General features: G+C 42.4%; 1 protein-coding gene across 16 annotated transcripts in view; it reads right to left on the bottom strand.

Annotated features, from left to right (window-relative positions):
- Positions 1–25,872, bottom strand: part of eya4 (EYA transcriptional coactivator and phosphatase 4) — a 535,797-nt gene that overhangs the window by 222,164 nt on the left and 287,761 nt on the right. The window contains exon 1 of one of the 16 annotated variants that reach the window (XM_070885525.1): positions 7,503–7,523. The exons of the other annotated variants lie outside the window; for them this stretch is intronic. The gene's annotated coding sequence lies outside the window, so the exon portion shown is untranslated. Of the gene's footprint in view, positions 1–7,502; positions 7,524–25,872 lie in introns of those variants that run through there. 16 annotated transcript variants of the gene reach the window in all.

Raw genomic sequence — 25,872 nt, 5'->3', positions numbered from 1 at the left:
GTTTTTCACAGGCATACCCCTTTAAGAGTACACCATGCCATCCTTTCATATTGTTTTCCATTTGAATGCTGTCTATGGTGCTCCCATGCAGTTCTTTCTCAATTATATTATCCTTGCAGAAGAAATAAGGAAGAGGCACCTCTCTCTTATTTAATCCTAAATACATATGTATTTACTAAGAGATATAAAAACACATATACATAGACATACACAAACACAATTCTTTGAACCTACTGTATATTACTGTCATAATTTAGGAATTCAGCCCCAGGACAGCATTGCAGGAGTTCCTCAGGGCAGTGTCCTAGGCCCAACCATCTTCAGCTGCTTCATCAATGACCTTCCCTCCATCATAAGGTTAGACGTGGGGATGTTCGCTGATGATTGTACAGTGTTCAGTTTCATCTGGAACTCGTCAGATAATGAGCAGTCGATGCCCAAATGCAGCAAGAACTGAATGACATTCAGGCTTGGGCTGATAAGTAGCAAGTAACATTTGCACCACACAAGCCCCAGGCAATGACTATCTCCAACCAGCGAGAGTCTAACCACCATCCCTTGATATTCACCATCAGGAAATCCCCCACCATCAACATCCTAGGGGGGTTACCATTGACCAGAAGCTTAACTGGACCAGCCACATAAATACTGTGGCTACAAGAGCAGGTCAGAGGCTGGGTATGCTGCAGCGAGTGTCTCACCTCCTGACTCCCCAAAGCCTTTCCACCATCTACAAGGCACAAGTCAGGATTGCGGTGGAATACTCTTCACTTGCCTGGATGAGTGCAGCTCCAACAACACTCAAGAAGCTCGACACTATCCAGGACAAAGCAGCCCGCTTGATTGGCACCCCATCCACCACCTTAAACATTCACTCCCTCCACCACTGGCGCACCGTAACTGCAGCGTGTATCATCCTCAAGATGCACAACAGCAACTCACCAAGGCTTCTTCAGCAGCACTTCCCAAACTTGTGACTTCATCCATGACAAGGGCAGCAGGTGCATGGGAACACCATCACTTGCAAGTTCCCCTCCAAGTCACACACCATCCTGATTTGGAAATATATCACGATTCCTTCATTGTTGCTGGGTCAAAATCCTGGAATTCCCTCTCTAACAGCACTGTGGGAGTATCTTCAACTCAAGGACTGTAGCGGTTCAAGAAGATGGTTCACTACCACCTGCTCAAGGGCAATTAGGGATGGGCAATAAATGCTGGCCTTGACATGACACTCAAATCCCATGAACGAATAAAAAAAACATAGGAACAGGAATAGGCCATTTAGCACTGTGGAGCCTGTTCCGCCATTCAATTAGATCCTGGCTGATCTGTACCTCAATTCCACTTACCCGCCTTAGCTCCATATCCCTCGACACCCTACCTAACAAGAATCTATCAATCCCAATCTTGAAAGCTCCAATTGTCCCAGCATCCGCAGCTTTTTGGCCCTAAAATACACTTTTGGGCTGCAGTATGGGTTTCCCAATGGGGACACTCCTCTGTATGATAGATATGCTGAAGGAGAAAGACTATCAGTGAGTCCGAGAGGTCAAGCTTTTAAGAGAGCACTATAGGATATCCAGGCTATCCCACAAATACCCAGCTGCCAGGGTGTACAAACACAGAAGGTCTGTGTTTGAATATATCTCTAGTTGTGCGTAAGAAGGCTGCTGCTCCCTCCAGAAGCCCTTGAAGATCTTTGTATCATCCTATAGGAAATTTGAAAACTTTCCAAAGAAACAAAATAGTGGCTCTGAAAGTCACTACTGCACCTAATTCTTTTGCCCATGCTCATTCCAAGGGGCAAAGGCGATTTCAGGCAGGTGAGTCAGCTTACTGTCCATTTTTCCATAAGACAAACCATTAATGCCCTATTTGGCAGGGCATCCCAGTTTATTAATGTGAAAATTTTCAACAGATCGCTGTGTGACCACATGAGCCCCTATTGTCAACTCACACCATTATGTCAACCACAAGGAATTTCACTCCTTAATGTCCAATTAGTGTACAACATATAGGCACAGGTTTCTGCACGTTAATGTCCAGCATGCAGGAAGCTGCCGTGATTCATTCATCCTTTGGCAGCTCAGTGAACTTTCATTCGGTCAGAATCAAAGGAAAGATCCTGGGTGCCTTCTTGGAGACAAAGGGTATCCAATACTACGACACCACTGAGAAGGACGGCCAGTAAAGTGGATGAACATTTCAATGATCTCACATCTGCACGTGAATTAAAACTGAACAGGCCATGGCCAAAGTGAAAGGGGGATTCAGATGCTTGGATAAGTCTGGGGCTCCTTCCAGTGTGGTCCTAATATTGTCTCATATTGTGGTGGGCTGCTCTTTAGAAAGTCCTGGAATTTGAGATTCCTGAGGAAGAATGATAATCAGGAGCTGAGCCCGAGACAGTGGATGGAATTCGGACATGGAGAGGAACAGCAGGGTCACAGACAGCTTCTGAAGAGAGCTATGAGTCAAATTCATCAGTAACATCTGATCAGGTGATTAACACCTGCAATATCCAGGATGCTCCACATAATTCAAATCTACAACTCTTCAGAATACACCATTCATTATGAAAAGCTGAAGCCCTATGAAGTCTTCAAGTACAAACATATTGGCCCAGAAATTCCGCTTTCTCCTTCCCGCTGGTGTTCGACTAGATTTTAGAGAAAAAAATATGCACCTACCTGAAGGTGGTGCGCCCGCTCGACTTTCCGATGCACAGGCCTCCTCTTGCTGCGCATCGCAGCGTGTGCATATCGGGACGTGCGCAGGCCTGGAGCTGGAGTCACATGGCTCTGGGCAGCCAATCAGTTATAGTATATTCTCATTCATAGTAATAGGAGTTTCGAAACTTCTATTACTATGAATGAGAAACCCCCCAAACACCCAAAACACTAATAAAAAATAGAAAATATACACTACATATTTAAGATTCATTTAAATTAAAGTTATTGTCTTATAAAAAAAATATTTTCCCGATTTTTAAAAAAGTTTTTTTAATTATGCCTTAAAATAAGCTTACCATTGTGGAGAGGGTTTTTAACAATAAAATATGTTTTCATAACTTTATTTTTATATGTTTTTGTATATTTTAAAACACTTGTGCCTGTAAAAGTAGGCTATGCGCCTAGTTTTTCAGATGCAAGATTTTTGAGGACATTTGTATGCATAAATATCGCAAATTTGCATATACAAATGTCCTCGTTCCCGATCTGGCTACTGTTATGTATGTAACCCCTTGTAACCTTGTAACCTGCATCACACCTGTCCACCAAAGGGCCAACCTGTCGGAGTCCCAAGGGATCATGCATCCCTTGGGAGTACAGTATATAAGCAGGCCACTCACAAGGTACCTGCACTCTGGAACCACAATAAAGGAGCTGAGGTCACACTTGCTCATTACATACTGTATTCGGTCTGACCATTTATTACGAGCATAACAGCTACGATCTCACAAAAGCCGGTTTTCAGCATAGAAACTTCGGACGCACCTAGGACATCGGAATTTCAGGGTCATTGTTTCACTTTCAGTGCAACTTTCTGTTTTCAACAGAAAAATCATGAACTTCATAACAACATTTCTCACAACAAAAATCTTGCAAAGGTTCTGATACTTTATAATTGAGAAGTCAATGAGACTCACCAGTGTGCACTACATTTTCAATTTCTCCTCAATCCTATTCTAATCTTCTAAGTGCCACCTAAGGCTTAGGTTCTGAGATGTGGACAGCTACTCAAAGTGGCTATAAGCCTCTTGGAACGGAGATAACCATTCTCTCAGTGTCATTGAGTCCTGGGATGGACACATACCAGACCAGGCTTGTAATCTCCAGTCTTGGCTTATTGACTTTATTCCACCTGTGAGAGCATCTGAGGGGGCTGAGCCGAGAAACCACTACTACTGCTGTCCTGATGGAAAACAGAACCCTCGGAGCCATCTCTTGCTCTTCACTAGACATGGGGTCATGATATTGGTTGCCATTGACCAAGTAGGAAAACAGACTTTATGGAATTACTGATATCCCCATGAGTGTATCCCAAATGTACCACAAATCCTCTGCAAATATGCTCTGGAGATCTCAGAATCTGGGAGATATTGCTTTCTCTAATCCGTCATCCAAGTGCTGAATGTCACCAATCAAAGTCTGTACATTGGAAGTGATGACTTGCCTCCAAGCCTGCGTTCTGTGGGATGTAAGCAGAGATTCCTGCAGCTGTCACTTGCTCCTGGCTTTCTGCTTTGTTGAGAAGCTCTCTCTGATGTTGCCACAAGGAGGGCACTGGGTGCTGCCAGCAACCCTGCCATGTGCTGCATAATTCAGAGTGGCTTTGCAGACTCTTCATGTGAATTTGATGCTCTGCTTGCATCCTTCTTTTCATGGTAGGAAATCTGAGATCACCATACAAATGTTCCTCAGCTAGGGCTAATATTTCCTTAGCTTCTACTCAGGAACATGCTTCTCTACTTTCACTACCTCAGGTCTCTCAACAATGGATAGCATTTTTCTCACAGATCACTCGAGGCTCTGGACCATTCATGATCAACTCCATGACAGATCTACCAGTTACTTCAAGGATCACAATAAGAACACACCTCTCCCCCTTAAGGATCCCCTAAAGTTTGGAAAAATTGACAATTCCACAGACTTACTGACTACAGGATGATTTGTTAGTGTGGTACCATTTTTGAATTTAGGAATTGTCAATGATTTACAATCATTCTTTGAGGCATGCCTTTAACCATCATCCATCAGGGAGCACATCAGAGTTATAATGAATATTTAAAATGTCAAGTTAGGAGTTATTTGATAAAGGTTACATTTTGAAAAATGACTGATTTGTGGATGTTTAATTTATCTTATTAAATGGTCTATTAAAACAGTCACAAGAACAAATACTTGAGAGAATATTATTCTGTAATAAAGCAATGTCTATTACCAGTAACTTAAAATGGATACAATATTTAATTGTGTTTGTGTGTGAGAAAGAGAAAGACACTCTGACATCACTGAATAACATTGTACACAGCAGATACTATGCAAGTGAAAAGTTTGCATCAATGAGGTATCTGGAGCATTATACCATGGGCCAAATTTCCTTCTTTCTGACCCTACAAGGTCAGGGCATGACCTATGTCTGCCATCCTGAGCCCAGTCCAACTTCCTGGGTTGGAGGCCATTAAGCATTCATGGCAGGCTTCTGAAAGGATTCCTGCTTGCAAGTGGGAGCTGGCCAAGGGAAAGGAACCACTGCTGCAGCATCATAACAGGGAGTACCGCATTAAAGCTGGCAGAAGAATCCCAAAGACCAACAAATATACTAAAGGCTCCGACAAGACCAAGACCTTTGGCAGATAAGCACTGAGGGAGGGCGGGAAGAGGAAATCACTACAAGGCTCTCTGCTTTCATCAAGGACTTCCAGACCTTCCCGCTCGTACCTCAAAGACTAGCGCCGAGGTTCACCTGGCAATGCTAGGGAATGCGGACAACAAGGAATTGGGCTGGAAAACCAGGCCACATACCCTCGCTGGTATTTGCATGCAGGGAAGGAGCGGCAAGATACAGTCCTTGTAGGGGCGAGAGGAAGGAACTTAAAATCAGCCGATGTGGCAGCGGTAGTCCTTGCTGCCAATTTTGGCCCATTTTTCCACAGCTATCATGCAGAATAGTCGAGTAAAATCCAGCACACAATTGCTGAAATAATAACTCTCTGCAAATTAATTGTACTGATTGGCTCAAATATCCCATTGACTGAACACAAACAAACCAAAAAAGACTTTAATTCACTAGACAGATGGAAAAGCTACCAATCAAGTAAGAGCAAGCGCCACCTGACCAACCCGTTACAAACCCAGTCATTTGGAACCAGTAGATATCATAAAATGAACTAAAGAATAAAAAGTAAATATTTCCCATATTACTTTCAGCTGTCATTTTCTTTCTTCACTCAGATCAGTCCATAGAAGTAAAAATAACAATTATAACATAAAAATGTACACACTTCTAAAAAAAAAAGTCACTGAACTTACCCATACATTTACCAATTGAATTTTAAACATTTTCCATTGTACAGACTGAGGGAGGGAGATCGTGGGTCGAAGGGTTGAAGTGATCACGCGGGGCGCGGGGGGGATGGGGAGGGGCGGTGGCATGGTTGAAGACATCGAAGGAAGGAAGACATCGCATGTGGATGGGGGGAGAGGGGGATCGTAGGGTGGGGGGGCGTGTGATCGTGCGTCAGGTGGGGAGATTGTGGGTTGGGGGAGCGGTTGAAGTGATCATGGGGGAGTGGGGCTGGTTGAAAACATCACGGGGAGGAAGACATCGCTCATGGGTTGGGGAGTGATTGTGGATCAGGTGAGAGGATCGTGTGTTAGGGAAGATCCTGGGTTAGGGCAGAAATCGTGGGTAGGGGGTTTGAAATGATCGCGGGGAGGGAAGCAGGTGAGCTTGGGGTTCCGGGGAGAAAGCACTACTCTTCCTCCTGGCCTACAAGCAGTGCTGGAAAGGCATGTTAACTGCTGGATCCAGCAGCTCTCACCTCCCTTCAATTGCTGGGTTTCCCAAATCCTGGAAAACCTGGTCCACAGCCGTTAAATATAAATGGCTGCTAAAATCTGAGCCACACAGCCTCATTAACATACTTAAATGATTAACCCACCTCTCGAGAGCAGCTTAGTCGCCCACTTCCCTAGCCTGCCTCCATTAAAACCGGAAATGGGCATGTTCAAGGCGTGTTGGGGTTAGGTGTCAGATTTTTAAAACTTTAACCCTGCCCCGCACCCCCACCCCATCTCCATCCATCGTGTGGAGATCCCCCCATGTTCCAAATCCCGGACTACGTATGAGCAACACAACAGGGGATTTACTCGTTTTTAACATATGTTATTGTTGACTTTCTAACAAAATGCAGGACATCACAATCCCTTGCACTGTCTGATGGACATATTTTGCACATTCTGTGATATTATTGTAGATAAGGGACAGCTAACCACATATCCAGAACAATATACATTTGATTACCGCAGATTATTTACACAAATTTGCAAGTCCCGAGTGTCAATTTTCAGTAAAAAACCCACTTTTTAACCTGGATAAATGGAACTTTTGTCATGTCAGTTACACTGAAAGAACATTGCTTCTTGCAAGAAAGTTCCTAAATAATGGAACATGTTGCATCAGAAAGTTATGCTGCAAAACTGTAGAACTTATCAAGTATAATCAGATGTGCCATCAATTATTACAATGGTCAGGTATATTAAAATCAATAAAAGGGATTTTACATTTGCAGTTTTGATGCATTTTTGCCTTCAAAGTGAAGGATATCAATACTGGCGAATGGAATACCTTTCCACTTAAAAGGGATTATTATATAATACATCATGGGTTACTTTAAAGCAAATGGATGACTGTGTATTTCTCCAGACATGAGGGGGAATTATTCCAGCCTTATCCAGTGCTCCTTCAAACAAAAATAAATACATGAAAATTACCTTCTGACTTATGACATTCCCTTGCCATGTAGCAACTCAGTCTGAGAGAGCAGGCAACTGATACGCTGCCAGCTATGCGGCTCTACAACCAGCTGCTAGAAGACACATGAGAGCAGATTAAGTCAATTCATCAACTTCACTTTGAAAGAATGACTGGCCACTGCCTTCTCCTGATGGAATGGCAGAGATTAAGAACTCATCATCTAGGGAATCACAGACTTGCACGAGGACAGAGAGTTGGTTAGAACTTCAGACCATAGGCAGATGCTTTAATCACGTTCGGCCTATTGGAGGATAACATCTACTGCCGATAGTAATATGGTCAGAGTTGGATAGACCATGCACCCAGCGGACAAGCATGCAGACAGGTTAGGAAACAATTGGGGCAAGTGCATAAGCAAGCAACAGACTAAAAGGATTGTAAGGGTAAGCGGGCGGCAGAGCAATTTGGCAGGGAGTCACTGCCCCAACCCAACTTCCTGGCCGGAAGCCATTTTTCTCTGCTGTGTTTGGCATTTCTACTATATTTGTCACTTCAATTGGTTTTAGGGTTGTCAAAAGCAACAGCAGAGCCAAATTTTGAAAGAATAATTTTGGACTTACAAGGTGGGTTTTACAAGCCATGGAAAGCCCAACTGGCTGGAAATGGGCACAGTGCAGGTAAAAGAAAGACTTACATTTACATAGTACCTTTCACAACCATCGGACATCTTTACAGCCAATGAAGTACTTTTGGAGTGTAGTCACTGTTGTAAAAGCGGCAGCCAATTTGCGAACAGAAAGTTCCCACAAACAGCAATGTGATAATGACCAGATGATCTGTTTTTGTTATGTTGATTGAGGGGTAAATATTGGCCAGGACACTGGGGATAACTCCCCTGCTCTTCTTCGAAATAGTGCCATGGGATCTTTTACGTCCACCTGAGAGCAAACAGGGCCTCAGTTTAACGTCTCATCCGAAAGACGGCACCTCCGACAGTGCAGCACTCCCTCAGCACTGCCTGGAGCAGCAGGGCAGGGGAGCAGCAGGGCAACAACCCACGCTTGCAAGGATGAACAATACATATATGGCGAGACTTTCCCTAAAGCCCCCCACCGCCAGGTTGCTGCCCAAAAAGACCGCTAAGATTCTTCAAATAACAGTGGCGAAAAGTTCCATAAAAAACGGAAAAACATACCGCCTGGCGAGAAAATGGATCTTACACGTAGATTCCCAGCGGTTAAACACAAAACTTGGCAAAATGGCCAGAATGGATGGTAAGTACTCAAAATTTAGACCGAGGCTGTGGTTGTGGCTGTGGAGGAGGAAAACTCAAAAAATATTTTTTCAATGAAACAAAAAATAAAAATTTAGAAAACATTCGACGCTTTTGAACTTAATCGTCATGAAAGAATTTTAAAATAATTATAAAAAAAACCTTTAACTTACCTTTCTTTGCAGGGTGCTCACCTATTGCCCTGTTTCCGGCAGCTTTTCGTGGACGTTTTTTTTAATCTTACGTATGGGTCCCCGCTGAAGCAAAGCTTGGACCGTGGTGGTTTTCTCGGCAGTGCACGCAGGTGCACGTGGGCGGTCTGCTCCCCAGCGGTATTTTGAAAATGTCGGCGGATCACTTTAAAAAATGAAGAGGAAACTGTCGCTGGGTGCTTTTCCGCTGAAAAAGAGCTGTACCGCCGAGAAAACCGCCAAAAATAAAGAGGAAAGTCTAGCCCGTAGAGCTTTAAAAAAAAGCTCACTTTTTGTGGCATTGGCAGAAAGTGGGCACACTAAGACAATAGCTTCAGAGTCAGTCAGGTTCCAGGCACCTGAACTTGGAAGAAAAACTTAATACCGCATTTCCAAATGAGTTGAATAATTTTATGGGTAAGTTGATTTTTTTTTTGCAAATGATTTGTTCTTACATGCTATGTTAGAATTTGGATTTTTTATTGGTGTGTAGTCAGCTGGGTGAAAGAAGAAATTAGAAAAATATTTTGAACTGGTAGGTGTTGCTGAGTGGTCATTCAAGTTGCTGTCAACCATTTTAGTAATTGTCCACTGGAGGTTTACCAACCCATTTTCCCCCACGTTTGACTGAAATGTTGTCCGGTTGTGTTTTGACACTGTTTTATGAATAAGAAACTTGAGCCAATCAGGTGCAGGTGTGATATAACATAAAAGGTAATTCAAAAGTCTTCTATGGGCATATAAATAATAAACAGGTAGTAAGAGGAGGGGTGGGTCAATTAGGGACAAAAATGAGACCTATGCATGGAGCAGAGGGCATGGCTGAGGTACTAAATGAGTACTTTGCATCTGCTTTCACCAAGGAAGAAGATGCTGTCAAAGTCATAGTGAAAGAGGGGGGTAGTGGAGATACTGGATGGGAAACAAATTGATAAAGAGGTGGTACCAGAAAGGCTGTCTTAAAGTTGATAAGTCATCAGGACCAGATGGGATGCATCCTAGGATGCTGAGGGAGGTTAAGGAGGAAATCGCGAGGTACTCGGAAGATTATGATCTTCCAATCCTCCTTAGATATGGGGGTGGTGCCAGAGGACTGGAGAGTTGCAAATGTTGCACCCTTGTTCAAAAAAGGGTTTAAGGATAAACCCAGCAACTACAGGCTAGTCAGTTGAACCTCGGTAGTGGGGAAGCTTTTGGAAACAATAACCAGGGACAAAGTTAACAGTCACTTGGACAAGTGATGATTAATTAAAGAAAGCCAGCATGGATTTGTTAAAGGCAAATTGTGTTTAACTAACTTTGATTGAGTTTTTTGATGAGGTAACAGGGAGGGTTGATGAAGGCAATGTGGTTGACGTGGTGCACATGGGCTTCCAAAAGGCGTTTGATAAAGTGCCACATAATAGGCTTGCCAGCAACGTTGAAGCCCATGGAATAAAAAGGACAGTGGCAGCATGGATACCAAATTGGCTAAGTGACAGGAAACAATATACAGTGGTGCTCCCCAGGGGTCAGTACTAGGACCACGCTTTTCTTGATATATATTAATGAATGGTCTTGGGCGGACAGGGCACAATTTCAAAATCTGCAGATGAGACAAAACTTGAAAGTGTCGTGATAGACTTCAGGAAAACATAGACAGGCTGGTGAAAAGGGTGGACACGTGGCAGATGAAATTTAAAGCAGAAAAGTGCGGTGATACATTTTGGTAGGAAGAACGAGGAAAGGCAATATAAACTAAAGCGTATAATTCTAAAGGGGGTGCAGGAACAGAGAGACCATGGGGCATATGTGCACAAATCGTTGAAGGTGGCAGGGCAGGTTGAGAAAGCGGTTAAAAAAGCATACGGGATACTGGGCTACATAAATAGAGGTATAGAGTACAAAAGCATGGAAGTTATGATCATAGAAAAATAACGACACAGAAGGAGGCCATTCAGCCCATCGTGTCCATGCCGGTCGAAAAAGAGTTACCTAGCCTAATCCCACCTTCCAGCATTAGGTCTGTAGCCCTATAGGTTACGGCTCTTTAAGTTCACATCCAAGTACCTTTTAAATGTGATGAGGGTTTCTGCCTCTACCACACTTTCAGGCAGTGAGTTCCAGACTCCTGTCACCCTCTGGGTGAAGAAATGTATCCTCATCTCCCCTCTAATCCTTCAACCAACTACTTTAAATCTATGATGAATGATGAACCTTTATAAAACACTGGTTTGGCCTCAACTGGAGTATTGTGTCCAATTCTGGGCATCACACATTGGGAAGGATATGAAGACCTCACAGGGGGTGCAGAAAAGATTTACGAGAATGATACCAGGGATGAGCGGCTTCACTTATGTGGATAGACTGGAGAAACTGGGGTTGTTCTCCTTAGAGAAGAGAAGGTTGAGAGGAGATTTGATAGAGGTATTCAAAATCATGAGGGGTCTGGAAAGAGTAGATAGAGAGAAACTGTTCCCATTGGCGGAAGAGTTGAGAACCAGAGGGCACAGATTTAAGGTGATTGGCAAAAGAACCAAAGGTGATATGAGGAAAAACTATTTAGCGCAGCGAGTGGTTAGGATCTGGAATGCACTGCCTGAAAAGGTGATGGAGACAGACTCAACTGTAGCTTTCAAAAGGGAATTGGATAAGTACCTGAAGGAACGAAATTGCAGGGCTACGGGGAAAAGGCCGTGGGGAGGGGACTAGCTGAAATACTCTTGCAAAGAGCCGGCAAGGGTTTGACGGGCCTTATGGCCCCCTTCTGTGTTTGCAACCATTCTATGATTCTATGGGGATGAAATTCCCTCAGAGAAATTGGGGCGTAATTTTATGCGCTCCATTTCCTCGAGGCGGGTTCCAGGGGCGAATTGGGCGATTGTGTTTTATAATTTTCATCCGACTACTGCACCATTCCTGATGAACGCAGAGTGGTAGGGAGTTGTAAACTGGCCCCATCCATCTTATCTGCTGAATTTTTCAGGTCCAATTCCTTTTCTATATTCCCTCCACTTATTTTCCCCTTACCCACTGCCACTTGATCGTGCAAATCCCCTGGGAGGACAGGCGCACCAAAAATCAGTGTCCTCACCCAGGCTAACATCCAAAGCATTGAAGCACTGACCACACTCGATCAGCTTCGCTGGGCAGGCCACATGGTTCGCATGCCAGACACGAGGCTCCCTAAGCAATTGCTCTATGCGGAGCTCGTTGACGGCAAACGAGCCAAAGGTGGGCAGCGGAAACGTTACAAGGACACCCTCAAAGTCTCCCTGGTAAAGTGTGACATCACCACTGACACCTGGGAGTCCCTGGCCGAAGACCGCCCTCGGCGGAGAAAGTGCATCCGGCAGGGTGTTGAGCTCTTCGAATCTCAACGCCGCGAGCGTGAAGAGGTCAGGTGCAGGCAGCGGAAGGAGCGTGCGGCAAATCAGTCCCACCCCCCTTTCCCCCGACGAATATCTGTCCCACCTGTGACAGGGTCTGTGGCTTTCGCATTGGACTGATCAGCCACCAAAGGACTCACTTTAGGAGTGGAAGCAAGTCTTCCTCGATTCCGAGGGACTACCTATGATGAGATGAGATAAATAAATAGCTAACAGATTGCAATAATTAGAATTTCTTTTTGATTTAAAGGCATAAACAAATCAGGGCTTGCCTAAAATTAAGTCTTGTCATTCTGAAGCATCTACATTATTTTTGATTAGAAAGTAGAAAGAAGACATGGCTGCCAACAGTTAGGTTTTGTATTTGTGTAATGTTTACCTGAAAAGCCTTTTTGATTACAATTTGCTTTTTATTTTGGAAAAAATACAGCACGAGGAAAGATGCTGAGAAAAAGAGATGCATTTTCTTTGAATAATCATTGTTTCAAATTCTAAATATCTGTCTATAAAGAAGACGTTTTTTCAGTTTTAATAAAATAAAATACAGGTAGTGGCAAAGCCTTTTCCCTCTCTCTCAAGCTGGCTGTCTGTCTCTGACATGTGCTCTCTTTTAACAGAAAAATAAACAGTTGACAGCAAATGTGAAACTTTACCAGAAAAATCCATTCTGAAACTTATTTTCAATTCATTTGGATACTTCAGAAACCCTTCCACTTGCACGGAGACAATCCAACTGATATGCTGCTGGAAAATTATGCACATATAGGACTGTGGAATAATAGCTCGGGTTAAAATATCAAGTCTAAGCCCAAGACTGCAGCAATTATGCCTGGTCTAGAAAGCTTCTCACTCCTCATATCAAAAGAGTATTTTCCTCACTAAGCAAATTTATTTGATGAAGCCATATATTCCTCTCAACAGGCAGGAAGCAAGTGTTTAATCAATTGTATACCTTGCTGCAGGGAGAGTGCGAACTGCTTGATTTTGACACCTAGATTGGTGTTGAATCCCCTTGATGGGCACTGCAATAGTTTGATGGGGGGTGACCATTAAATAAATTAATATTTCACAAGCCTGAGATGTCAACTCTACCACTCGGAATCTGATAAGGCACTGTTATAGACAAAGGCAAGCACTTCAATGTCAAATCGAGATAGCATATATGTATTTGCTCACCCCCGGGCCCTCACATCATGACAAAAGAAAAGATGAAATCTTAAATAAAAGAGAAATCAGCAATCCTTGCTTCCATCGTAAACATCGCAGTGTCTTGGCAAGCTACCGTTCAAATAAAAAGATACATACTCAGAAATTGTGCGATAGTTTTTGTGCTTTTTGGGGGCAATTCGAAATTTGTTCAGGAACCCAGATCCAATGGATTTCCAACCCTTTAAGGCTACGCAGCAAATTGCACTTGGGGAGTGAGGTGACAGGTACTTCTCTGTCCGTTCTTCATACATCATGGCAGGTCTTTGGGGGTATTTGTGAACCTCTCTGGCTCTGTGAATATTGCCAAAGCTCCTGACAGATACGAACAATGACAAGTAGGTAAAGACCCTCTGGTCCAACGAGCCTGTCCCACACAATTGTGATACCTTATGTTTCACAATATATACACTCCACCCCAACCCGAAAACAATCAATCTCCTGGGAGAGGCAAAAAAAGATTTAAAAACCCAGGCTAATTTGGGGAAAAAATAAATCTGGCAAATTCCTCTCCAACCCATCTAGGCGATCAAAACGAGTCCAGGAGATCACTCAAGTGCTGAATTCCTTGCAGTACCTACTTTCTGTAAGAGGTGATCGCTGCCCCAGCCAGGAACAAATCCAGCTCTTGCTTGAAGAAATCCAGCGAGTCTGTGTCCACCACATGAGATGGCAGCCTGTTCCAGAGGTCTACTATTCTCTGGGAAAAGAAACACCTCCTGACGTCTAACCTAGATCTAGCCTTATACAACTTAAATTTGTGACCCCTGGTCCTCCCTAACTTATTTAATTGAAATAAACTGTCAGCTGGAACACCGTTTATTCCCTTCATTATCTTACAAACCTCAATCAAAACCCCCCCTGAGTCTATGCTTCTTTAAGGTGTACAGCCCCAACTCTTTTAGCCTATCTTTATAACTAAGATGCTTTAGACTTGGAATTAGTCTGGTGGTTCTTCTCTGCATCCTTTCCAAAGCTTCAATATCACCCACCATGTGAGGAGAGACCAAAACTATGTCTGCTAAGCACAGGTTCCTCTGTGAGCCTATACGGGGCCTAAAATTCAAAGGCAAATGGCAATAGATCCCAGAGAATGTGATGGAATACTCTCCACTTTCCACGATGGATAGATATGCAACACTCAAGAAGGTTCATACCATCCAGGACAAAGCAGTCCACTTGATCAGCACTTCACCCACTAACTTAAACATGCATTTCCTCTACCGCCAGTGTACTGAGGTACAGGATGTACTGCAGCAACTCGCCAAAGCTTCTTTGGCAGCACCTCCCAAACACGTGACATCCATAACTCAAAGAGACACAGGGCAGCAGGTGCATGGGAACACCATCACCTCCAAGTCAAACACCATCCTGACTTGGACATACATTACCGTTCCTTCATCGTCGCTGAGTCAAAATCCTGGAACTTCCTCCAACAGCAACGTGGGAGCACCTGCACCACACTGACTGCAGCAATTCAAGAAGTCAGTTCACCACCAGCTTCTCAAGGGCAACTATGGATGGGCAATAAATGATGGCCTTGCTAGTGATGCCTATGTCCCAACAACAAATTTAAAAAGCTGATGGATTCCTGGGAGTCTGTGAAGAATGGGAGGAGGAATGGCAAGGGTCTGTCAGCTTTGGATGGTTTGGGGTCTGGTGGCATTGGTTTATAAGATTCTAATAGATTGGGTGAGTCTGTTCAGAGGTTAATTTCTGGAGATGAGGAATCTGGCTTTGTTTATGGGAGGATCAATTAAGAACCTGAAGATTTTATGCATCTGGTATTTTGTGATTGTGCAGAGGTGTTTTTCAAATGATTGCTTGTGTTTCATTATATATTTTTTCAAAAGTGTGACATAGACATTTGAATTAAAGAGTGTGTAATGCCTGAAATGTGATAGAATATGTGCACATATGTAGATGCTTTTTAATATGATAGATACAACTAGATAGGATGTATTTAAAAAGATATATGGGACTGGTTTCAAGACAGCAATCTCACTTCACAGTTTAGATGATGGTAATAAACCGCTCACTGTTTATAACATAATCTAGACCACCCAATGAGATTACTACCTTGCAAAACTCTTGTACAACCATTATTCTTCATGCATTTTCTTTAAAGAAACCAAATCCTTTTGTAATGTTTCAGTAGCTAGAAAACAGCATTAAAATATACATACAATCGCAAATTATAAAATGATTTGTACTGCTACTGAACTTCACCATGTTGTGCTAGTCACAATACATAAATAAAATCTGCCAGAAACTGGATTATATAAAAATGCGGTTTAAATTGATTCAGAGCTGACATCCAAGTGGCTACATTTTTATAAACACTACCTTGACTGAAAACTAATTACTTCAAGAAAAATTATAGTTTGTTTGAAAAATCACACAATAAACGAACATTCAGATAGTATTAAAAGTTTGACATGTCATATTTAAAAATACTGAAATATGCATTAGAAGACAAGTTGATCACTGAAAAAAAATATTTTATTGGCTACTGAAAGCAGTCCACTATTACCTATTTGCTTGTTTATAAATGAATAACCAAAGGTAGCTAAAGAAATAGAAGGGGGATTGAAAGTTCCTTCCCAGTACATTTTACTCCAATTCCCCTGCATACTATCCTCCGTGAGATATTGGAATGCCGTGACCACAAAGTTCGGCAGGATTCTCCATTAGTGATGACCTGCCAAACAAAATAGGGTCGTGATCCTCAGCAGAAATCCGGCACTTAACTAATCCTGGTTCCTACTAGGATGAAATATCTGAAAAGAATTTGCTAAAGGCTGAGATTTAATGCTTCTTTTGCTTATAGGAAAAGGACAACTGTCAATCATGTGTATAAATAGCTCTACTATGCAAAATGGAAAACAAAATTAGTAAATTAGCATTTTAGGTAATGGGGGAGGGGAGATTTCCTCTTTGAATTATGTGTAACAAAATTATTAACTAGCTCATAATAAATGAGCTTACAGTTTTGTTACATGGAGCACAGAAGAAATCTTCCTCCATGAATGAAGTAGGTTTATACTCTTACACAAGATGTTGCATTGTATATTTTGAAGCATCAAATATTTGTAATTTAAGTTACAGTGCTAATGCTCTTCTTCAATACACATTAAACCAATAGCTGGCACAGGCAATGTGATCAACATATAGTAGTTCCTGTTTATTTAAATAAATACGTTTAATTTCATGTGCGGTATGGCTGAATAATGACTTTGCTAAAAAATTAACTGGGCAAAATGACCCAATGTAAAACAGGGCTATGGGGAAAAAAGCAGGGAGTGAGACAAATTGGATAGCTCTACCAAAGAGCTGACACAGCATGATGGACCGAATGGCCTCCTTCTGTGCTGTATCATATGATTCAATGAAAACATATTGGCCCGGATTTTGCATTACGAATAACGGTGAAGCTATTAGCGCTCCCCGTTATTATGGACTAAATCGGACAGCAACTTCCAGCATCTGCATATGCGCCGTTAAACGTGGAAATGAGGAAGTTTCTGCTGATTTGCCCCGCTTCTCCACAAGCTGCACTATACCAGTGCCCTGCCAAGAGAGTCGGCATTAATATACATGAAGGGCATGAAGTTGCTGCACTTACCCACTAAACACGCCAGAAAAGGTTAGAGCTGGTCCATTCAGATGTAAGTGAAGTATTAATGGTGTGATAAGTCTTAATTGCTGCCAAACAACCTCTCAGGCACTGAAAATTTACTTTTGCCAGTGTGAAGTCGTATTCCTTTGGATTTTAATTACTGTTGGAGATTTAAAAAAATTAAAAATACAATTTTTTTTTTTAGTTTTTCATTCTGTCTCTTATCGCTCTCTCTTTATCCTTTCTTTCTTTCGCTCACTTTATTTCGCTTTATGTACATGATTATAAATTGAATTAAATATTCTAATTTTTACTTCCTGGTTTAGACTCTGCGGGCTGAATTTTAAACATCAAAAACAGGTGGATTGGGGTCGGGTCAGATGTTAGAATCTTAAAAATCTCAAACCCGACCCTAACCCACCTCTAGCCCACCCACTTCCGGGTTTAAGGAGGCAGGACAAAGGACAGGCAGCTAACCTGATCCTAGGACAGGGGTTGGTCATTTAAATATGTTAATGAGGCTGGGAGCCTTTGATTTAATCTGTTTTGCAGGTTTAACAGTAGCCGGCCGGGTTTCTCAGGCTTCGGGAAACCTGACATGTCAAGGGTGGCGTGTACAGCTTTGAGGAGGAGGCAAGTGCCTTTACAGCACTGCTTCTGGGCCAGGAGCAACAGGAATGCTTATCCCTATCCCCTGCCACCCCAAATTCCCCCCCATCAGAACCCCCCCATACAAAGATCCGTGGGATCGGGATCAGATATCCCCGGGATTGAAAATCCCCGAGGTGTCAGGGATCAGACCCCCCCAGGTGTCGAGGATCAGATCTACCTGCTCCTATGGTCTGCTCCGGAGTCCTTCCCGCCTGACTGGATGCCATGCCTGTCAATCAGGCTGTAGTCCAGGCGGGGCACCTGTCAAGGAGAAATAATGCATGCTGTGAAAACTCCAAGGCATGCTGAGAAACCTGGACTCTGCTCCCAAAACCAATGCAACTCGTCCCTGTTAATATCTAGGCCTTTGGATTTCAGTGAGGATTCTTCAACCTGATTGGTTGAAGAGATATACTGTTGCTTTACTTGCTCACACACGGCACAGATCCATTGTAGAGGGTACCGCACAGAAAAGGATCTCTGGTTACCATAATTTACCATTCAAAAGCCCATGAAAAGTCTGTGGGCACTTGTAAGCGTAATAAATGCGAGTGCATTACTTGACCGCTGACCGCATTATCCAGGATGTTATGTGCAAATATATCACTTGTCAATGCACCTGAAGGACGGCATTTATTTTTCTTCGAACACAGTCTACTCCACTTTTATTTTTAAGGTGTTGCAATTATATCCCTTTACAATATATTACCAGTGAATCATTGTTATATCAGAACACAGATTAGTCAGCTATTAAAGCAGGATGGTAAATTCAACAAATTGGGGCTCCTATCATTTGAAAGGGGTGCAGGTCGGAGATAGGTCACAATACTGTACCATTGATTGATACTGGAACAAAGGATATTAAATTTTCCCGAGGGAGTCCTTCCAGGTTGCTGCTTTTTATGATGGATTTCATCATGGTTTTGGAAAAAAAAGTAAAATTGGCCAACATTACTTTCCATAGAATCTGGTTTTATTAAATGTACCATAAGGGCAATTCTCATTTGAGTGTTCAAAATACAGTTTTGCATTCAATATGTGCAGTATGCTTACAATAAACAAATTAACAGCACATACTCTTTAATTTGTAGGCCAACTGTTGGTCAAAAAGTCGGTTAAACATTATTATTCAGCAACTATTTTACTGTATAAATTTCACATTTTAATTTTATGGGGAACTGGAATAAGGAATTCCAATATTGTCCTTTTAACCCTGGGACATTTAGTTCAAATCCAGGCCAAAAAGTACAATAATTGTCTCAGCTTGCTGAAGATTTGCTGACCCTAAGTGAAATTAGTTTGGGCAGTCACACCCAGTTCTGAGTAGGAACATGTCCACAGGGATAGGTATAGATTGTGCAGGAGGTAATGGAAATGACACATTAATGCAGCAGGGCGGTGAAGCACACTGTAAGGAAAGTGTAGGGACAGGTTGATACTTCTTTTAGCCTGTGCTTTAACTCATCTGGGTTAAAGAATATTGGCCCTGAAAATGCGGTGAGTACACCTCCGAACCGCTAAATATTTCTGTCATCATCATCATAGGCAGTCCCTCGGAATCGAGGAAGACTTGCTTCCACTCCTAAAGTGAGTTCTTTGGTGGCTGCACAGTCCAACACGAGAGCCACAGACCCTGTCACATGTGGGACAGATATTCATCGGGGAAAGGCGGGGGGGGTGGGACTGATTTACCACACGCTGCGCCTGACCTCTTCACGCTCGCAGCATTGAGATTCCAAGAGCTCAACGTCCTCCCGAATGCACTTTCTCCACCTGGGGCGGTCTTTGGCCATGGTCTCCCAGGCATCAGGGAGGCTTTGAGGGTGTCCTTGTAACATTTCCGCTGCCCACCTTTGGCTTGTTTGCCATGAAGGAGCTCCACATAGAGCAGTTGCTTAGGGAGTCTCGTGTCTGGCATGCGAACTATGTGGCTTGCCCAGCAAAGCCGATCGAGTGTGGTCAGTGCTTCAATGCTGGGGATGTTAGCCTGGGTGAGAACACTGATGTTGGTGCGTCTGTCCTCCCAGGGGATTTGCAGGGTCTTGCGGAGACATTGTTGGTGATATATTTCCAGCGACTTGATAGAAACATAGAAAATAGGTGCAGGAGTAGGCCATTCGGCCCTTCGAGCCTGCACCACCATTCAATATGATCATGGCTGATCATTCACCTCAGTACCCCTTTCCCGCTTTCTCTCCATACCCCTTGATCCCTTTAGCCATAAGGGCTATATCTAACTCCCTCTTGAATATATCCAATGAACTGGCATCAACGACTCTCTGCAGTAGAGAATTCCACAGGTTAACAACTCTCTGAGTGAAGAAGTTCATCCTCATTTCAGTCCTAAATGGCCTACCCCTTATTCTAAGACTGTGACCCCTGGTTCTGGACTTCCCCAACATCGGGAACATTCTTCCCGCATCTAACCTGTCCCGTCCCGTCAGAATCGTATACGTTTCTATGAGATTCCCTCTCATCCTTCTAAACTCCAGTGTATAAAGGCCCAGTTGATCCAGTCAGTCCAGCGATCCCTGGAATCAGTCTGGTGAACCTTCGCTGCACTCCCTCAATAGCAAGAACATCCTTCCTCAGATTAGGAGACCAAAACTGAACACAATATTCCAGGTGAGGCCTCACCAAGGCCCTGTATAATTGCAATAAGACCTCCCTGCTCCTATACTCAAATCCCCTAGCTATGAAGGTCAACATGCCATTTGCCTTCTTCATCGCCTGCTGCACCTGCATGTCAACTTTCAATGACTGATGAACCATGACACCCAGGTCTCGTTGCACCTCCCCTTTTCCTAATCTGCCACCATTCAGATAATACTCTGCCCTCGTGTTTCTGCCACCAAAATGGATACCCTCACATTTATCCACATTATACTGCATCTGCCATGCATTTGCCCACTTACCCAACCAGTCCAAATCACCCTGCAGCCTCTTCGCATCCTCCTCACAGCTCACACCACTGCCCAGTTTAGTGTCATCTGCAAACTTGGAGATATTACACTCAATTCCTTCATCCAAATCATTAATGTATAATGTTAAGAGCTGGGGTCCCAGCACTGAGCCCTGTGGCACTCCACTAGTCACTGCGAAAAGGACCCATTTATCCCGACTCTCTGCTTCCTGTCTGCCAACCAGTTCTCTATCCACGTCAGTACATTACCCCCAATAGCATGCGCTTTGACTTTGCACACCAATTTCTTATGTGGGACCTTGTCAAATGCCTTTTGAAAGTCCAAATACATCACATCCACTGGTTCCCCCTTGTCCACTCTACTAGTTACATCCTCAAAAAATTCCAAAAGATTTGTCAAGCATGATTTCCCTTTCACAAATCCATGCTGACTTGGACCGATCCTGTCTCTGCTCTCCAAATGCGCTGCAATTTCATCCTTAATAATTGACTCCAACATTTTCCCCACTAATGATGTTCGACTAACCGGTCTATAATTACCCGTTTTCTCTCTCCCTCCTTTTTTAAAAAGTGGTGTTACATTTGCTACCCTCCAGTCTATAGGAACTGATCCAGAGTTGATAGACTGTTGGAAAATGATGTGTCTTCTGTAAGTCGTCCATGCCTCTGATCCATACAGGAGGGCGGGTATTACTACAGCCCTGTAAACCATGAGCTTGGTGGTAGGTTTGAGGGCGTGGTCTTCGGACACTCTTTTCTTCAGGCAGCCAAAGGCTGCACTGGGGGCATTGTTGAATCTCCGCATCAATGTCTGCCTTTGTTGACAAGAGGCTCCCGAGGTATGGGAAGTGGTCCACATTGTCGAGGGCCGTGCCGTGAATCTTGATGACTGGGGGGCAGTGCTGTGCGGCGAGGACAGGCTGGTGGAGGACCTTTGTCTTACGGATGATAAGCGTACGGCCCATGCTTTCATACCTCTCGGTGAATACATCGATTATATCCTGGAGTTCAGCCTCAGAATGTGCGCAGATGCAGGCGTCGTCCGCGTACTGCAGTTCAACGACAGAGGTTGGAGTGATCTTGGACCTGGTCTGGAGGCGGCGTAGGTTAAACAGCTTCCCACTGGTTCTGTAGTTTAATTCCACTCCAGCGGGGAGCTTGTTGACTGTGAGGTGGAACATGGCAGCGAGGAAGATTGAGAAGAGGGTTGGAGCGATGACGCAGCCATGTTTGACCCCGGTTCGGAGGTTGACGCTAGAGTCCTCCTCAACCGTCTTCTCCCTGTGGCCGAGGAGCTCCTCCCGGAGTCACAGTGCGGATTTCGTCCCCAGGAACCAACGGACATGATCTTTGCAGCACGACAACTGCAGGAAAAATGCAGGGAGCAGCGCCAGCCCTAATACATGGTCTTTTTCGATCTTACAAAGGCCTTTGACACTGTCGACCGTGAGGGCTTATGGAGTGTCCTCCTCCATTTTGGGTGCCCCCAAAAGTTTGTCAACATCCTTCGCCTGCTTCACAATGACATGCAGGCTGTGATCCTTACCAGCGGATCCGTTAAAGATTTCTGTACTTACCTCTTGGCTCCACAGCTGCAGGGAGTTCCCTTCTCGGATCTACGTAAAGGCCCATGGATCCCAGGGGTGCAGTGGTTCACAAGCGTCCCTGGGATCACGCGGGCCCAGTCAACCAAACATTTATCTACAGATTCCCCATAAGCATATTAGAAATCCCCAAGTAAATAAGGATTCACACCACTTAAATAAAAATAAATGCTCCCATGTTCAAAATGTTAATTAGATGACCCTTTAATTAAGCATTTAAAACATAAATTTAATACCTTGAAAAATAAATGTAAAATTGGACAAAATTTACCTAAATTCATTTTAAATGTATGTGTATGTTTTAATTATTTAAAAATATAATTTTAACCCTATGCTGGTAAAAGCAGGCCTTACTTCTGCTTTTACTAGGTGTAAGCATTTCGTGGGCATTCGCTGGGCAAATAGTCCAACTCTGTGCCAGCGAAAGTGATTTTGTAGCGGATGCAAAGGATCTGTTAATGCTAGATTGCAAGTTCCGGGTTTTCTTGCATGCGCAGCACGTGCGGAAGCCCGGAACTTGCAGGGCCTTTCTGAAGGCTTCTGACAGCGTACGCTGTCGAAACCAATGCAATTTCAGGCCCAAAGTCTTCAGTTCCAAAGCTTGTTATTCAATACAATGTTTATAGGTAAAAAGGAAGAAAAACTTCCAAATTCTTTGTTATCTGAAGTGCACTATTACAATATTACCACAAATCTAGAAAACATCATTCACCATTAGTTTCATACAGCAGCATACTTTATATGCACTCTGCATGGAAGTATACAAAATAAATACGCAACAACAGCTTGTATTTATATAATGCCTTTAACATCATAAAAAGTTCCAAGGTGCTGCATAGGAGCATTATCAAACAATATTTGACACCAAGTCACATAAGGAGATATTATGGCAGATGACCTTGGTCAAAGAGGTAGGTTTTAAAGAGCGTCTTAAAGGAGAAAAAAGAGGTATCGAGGCAGCGAGTTTAATGGGAGGGAATTCCATAGCTTAGGGCCTAGGCAGCTGAAGGGATGGCCGGCAACGATGGGGATGAAAGAAATCGGGGCTGTGCAAGAGACCAGAATTGGATGAGCGCGGCAATCTCAAAGGGCTGGAGGTGGTTACAGAGATGGGGAGGGGCAAGGACATGGAGGGATTTGAATACAAGGATGAGAATTTTAAAATCGAGCTGTTGCTGGACCAGGAGCCAATATAGGTCAGCAAGCACAAGGGAGATGTGTGAGCAGGACTCGCTGCGAGTTAGGACACGGGCAGCAGAGTCACAAATGGAATGCATATCTGAAAGAATATTAACCCCAGAATTATGCTAAATCTATTATTAAATACTCTTCTCATACAAAGCCATGTAAAATTACAATTCATTAAGGTAATGCATTAGGAGACTATAAATTTAAATGTTTTGTTTTCTTATGATATGAAAATGTTTAAGCACAGAATTTTTTTACATTTTAAAAAAAATTAAAAACAATGCATGCTAATTTGTGAATTAATTTAATATTATCTCCAAAATGGATTGTATTTCACCAAAAATACGAGCCAGTGGCACCTAAGCTGATATACATTTGAACATTGCAGATCATTTCCTCAAAGTGACAAATTTCAAAATGGAAGTTGCATGAATTTTTTTACCTGACACTCCAAAAATTTTGAACACATTAAAAGATCAATAACACATGTTCTTTCCAACATAATAGCTATATTTTTTGACATTATTGAACAGATAGTTAAATAGTGAATCTACTGAAAGCAGAGGCATCACCAATTATTGGAATAGGCAAACAGAAATATAATAAGCTTAATAGTAAGGGAATGTAATTATTTTTGTGCTCACCTGAGTCAAGGATGCCAATGTTGTTGAAAATATTATTCATTTATTTTTAAAATATATAGAATATATGACATTTTTTAACCTTTAAGTGCTGGAAGTAAGTTATCTGTTGGGAATAGTTGTGCTGCTGGAGCCACTGAGAAGTGCTTTCAGTTTGACCAGCAAACAAAAATACTTTTCAAAGTTGACTGGGCACATCCATGATGCAACTAAGTCAAATGTTCAAGTCCTGAGCCTTGGCTGACTGAACAATTGGCCTTCGGAGATGGCTCAAGGATGACTGATCAATCAGAGGCCAATTTTGAACAATGTTGGATTCCACCTCCTGCACAGATAGTAAGCACAGCTGTACTGGGAAAAATATAAGTAAATTAATTGATATAACAAAATCAAAAAGTTAGGTCGAGGATATTTGCTAGAAATAGAGTAAAAGTAAAGGTAAAATATTAAAAAGAGAGGGAGAAAGGAGGAAAAAAACAATAGGGAAGACAGGACAAGAGGTAAGTTGTTAAAACATTTTCTTTTTATTTGGATTTTTAAATATTTGATTTTGTACTATAGCATTAATATTACTTATTAATAAACCGACTCTTAACAGCTGAGTATTACTGTAACATCGGGATTTGTTTCAGTATGAGCTGTGTGAACTCAGGGTGTGAGTTGAAATTTAAAAAAAATCTTCAGCCCAAAGAGCTGGAACTGCTGGCAAGGTTAAAGCTTATTACAATTGAACTTGTGAAAAAGAAAACATTCAAGTCACAAAAAAATAACTCTTGGTGCCAGTTATTCATTGGTCTTAAGTCAACCACAACAAAAATAGCAGTACTGTGTAAACTACACAAAATGTGTCACATACACTGGCGATTTTATATAGATTTTAGCATTAGCTATTAAAGATCCTCTAAATACAAAGATAAATTTTGACAGGACAATTAAACCTGACTGTGAGACAACATTTTTCCAGAACTGGAGTTGTAACAGTAGTTTTTTTTCTCTTCATAGAAAGTTACTGCCCATTTTGGTAAGCTATCTTTTAATTAAAAAATCTCAGAATACAACTACAATACTAAACCTAGGGTAACCCCAGAGTATTCGGCCCCCATGCCCTAATAAATAGCTCAACCTGGTAGCCTCGGGGTTTATTTAGCGCATTTGAACCATTTAATGCCTCATAAATGCAAGGATTCATACATTTATTGCTTAGTTATCTTCCCTAACCATATTTATAAACAACTGGGAGGAATTGTAAAAAAAGTTGAAATGTGTTACATGGAAACTGGATAAATAGGAGAGCATATATAGAATATCTGAAAAAAACAAACCCTTTAAGCAATGATTTTTAGTTAAAACACCACCTCTGTGATTTAAGAATAAAACATAGGCCATGTAGTACAATAACTGAATTACCTGTACTTTTTCATTATCTTTTGCTGATAATGCAATTTCTACCATTTACTGCACATTGGTGTTTTTGTGTTCTGCTTTAATCCGATTATCTTTGAACGACTCACAAAACTATCATAAGGTTTTAAAAACAACGGTTATATCGATCTACTACAGTTACTATACGCATGAATGCAATTTAGATGGCAAAATATGAGGTACTGCTTTTAAATTGTGTTGGCATTTTAATTTCAACTGAAAATTTTTTTTATTATAAAGAACTTACAATGAATAATATGATACTCGCTTTGTCATCATTTCAGTTAAGCATAATAAAACT

This window comes from Pristiophorus japonicus, chromosome 7 (assembly GCF_044704955.1).
Source record: "Pristiophorus japonicus isolate sPriJap1 chromosome 7, sPriJap1.hap1, whole genome shotgun sequence".
In the NCBI taxonomy this organism is placed as follows: domain Eukaryota; kingdom Metazoa; phylum Chordata; class Chondrichthyes; family Pristiophoridae; genus Pristiophorus; species Pristiophorus japonicus.
The sequence above is the reverse complement of the archived record's forward strand: the minus strand, read 5'-3'. Positions and strand labels throughout refer to the sequence as shown.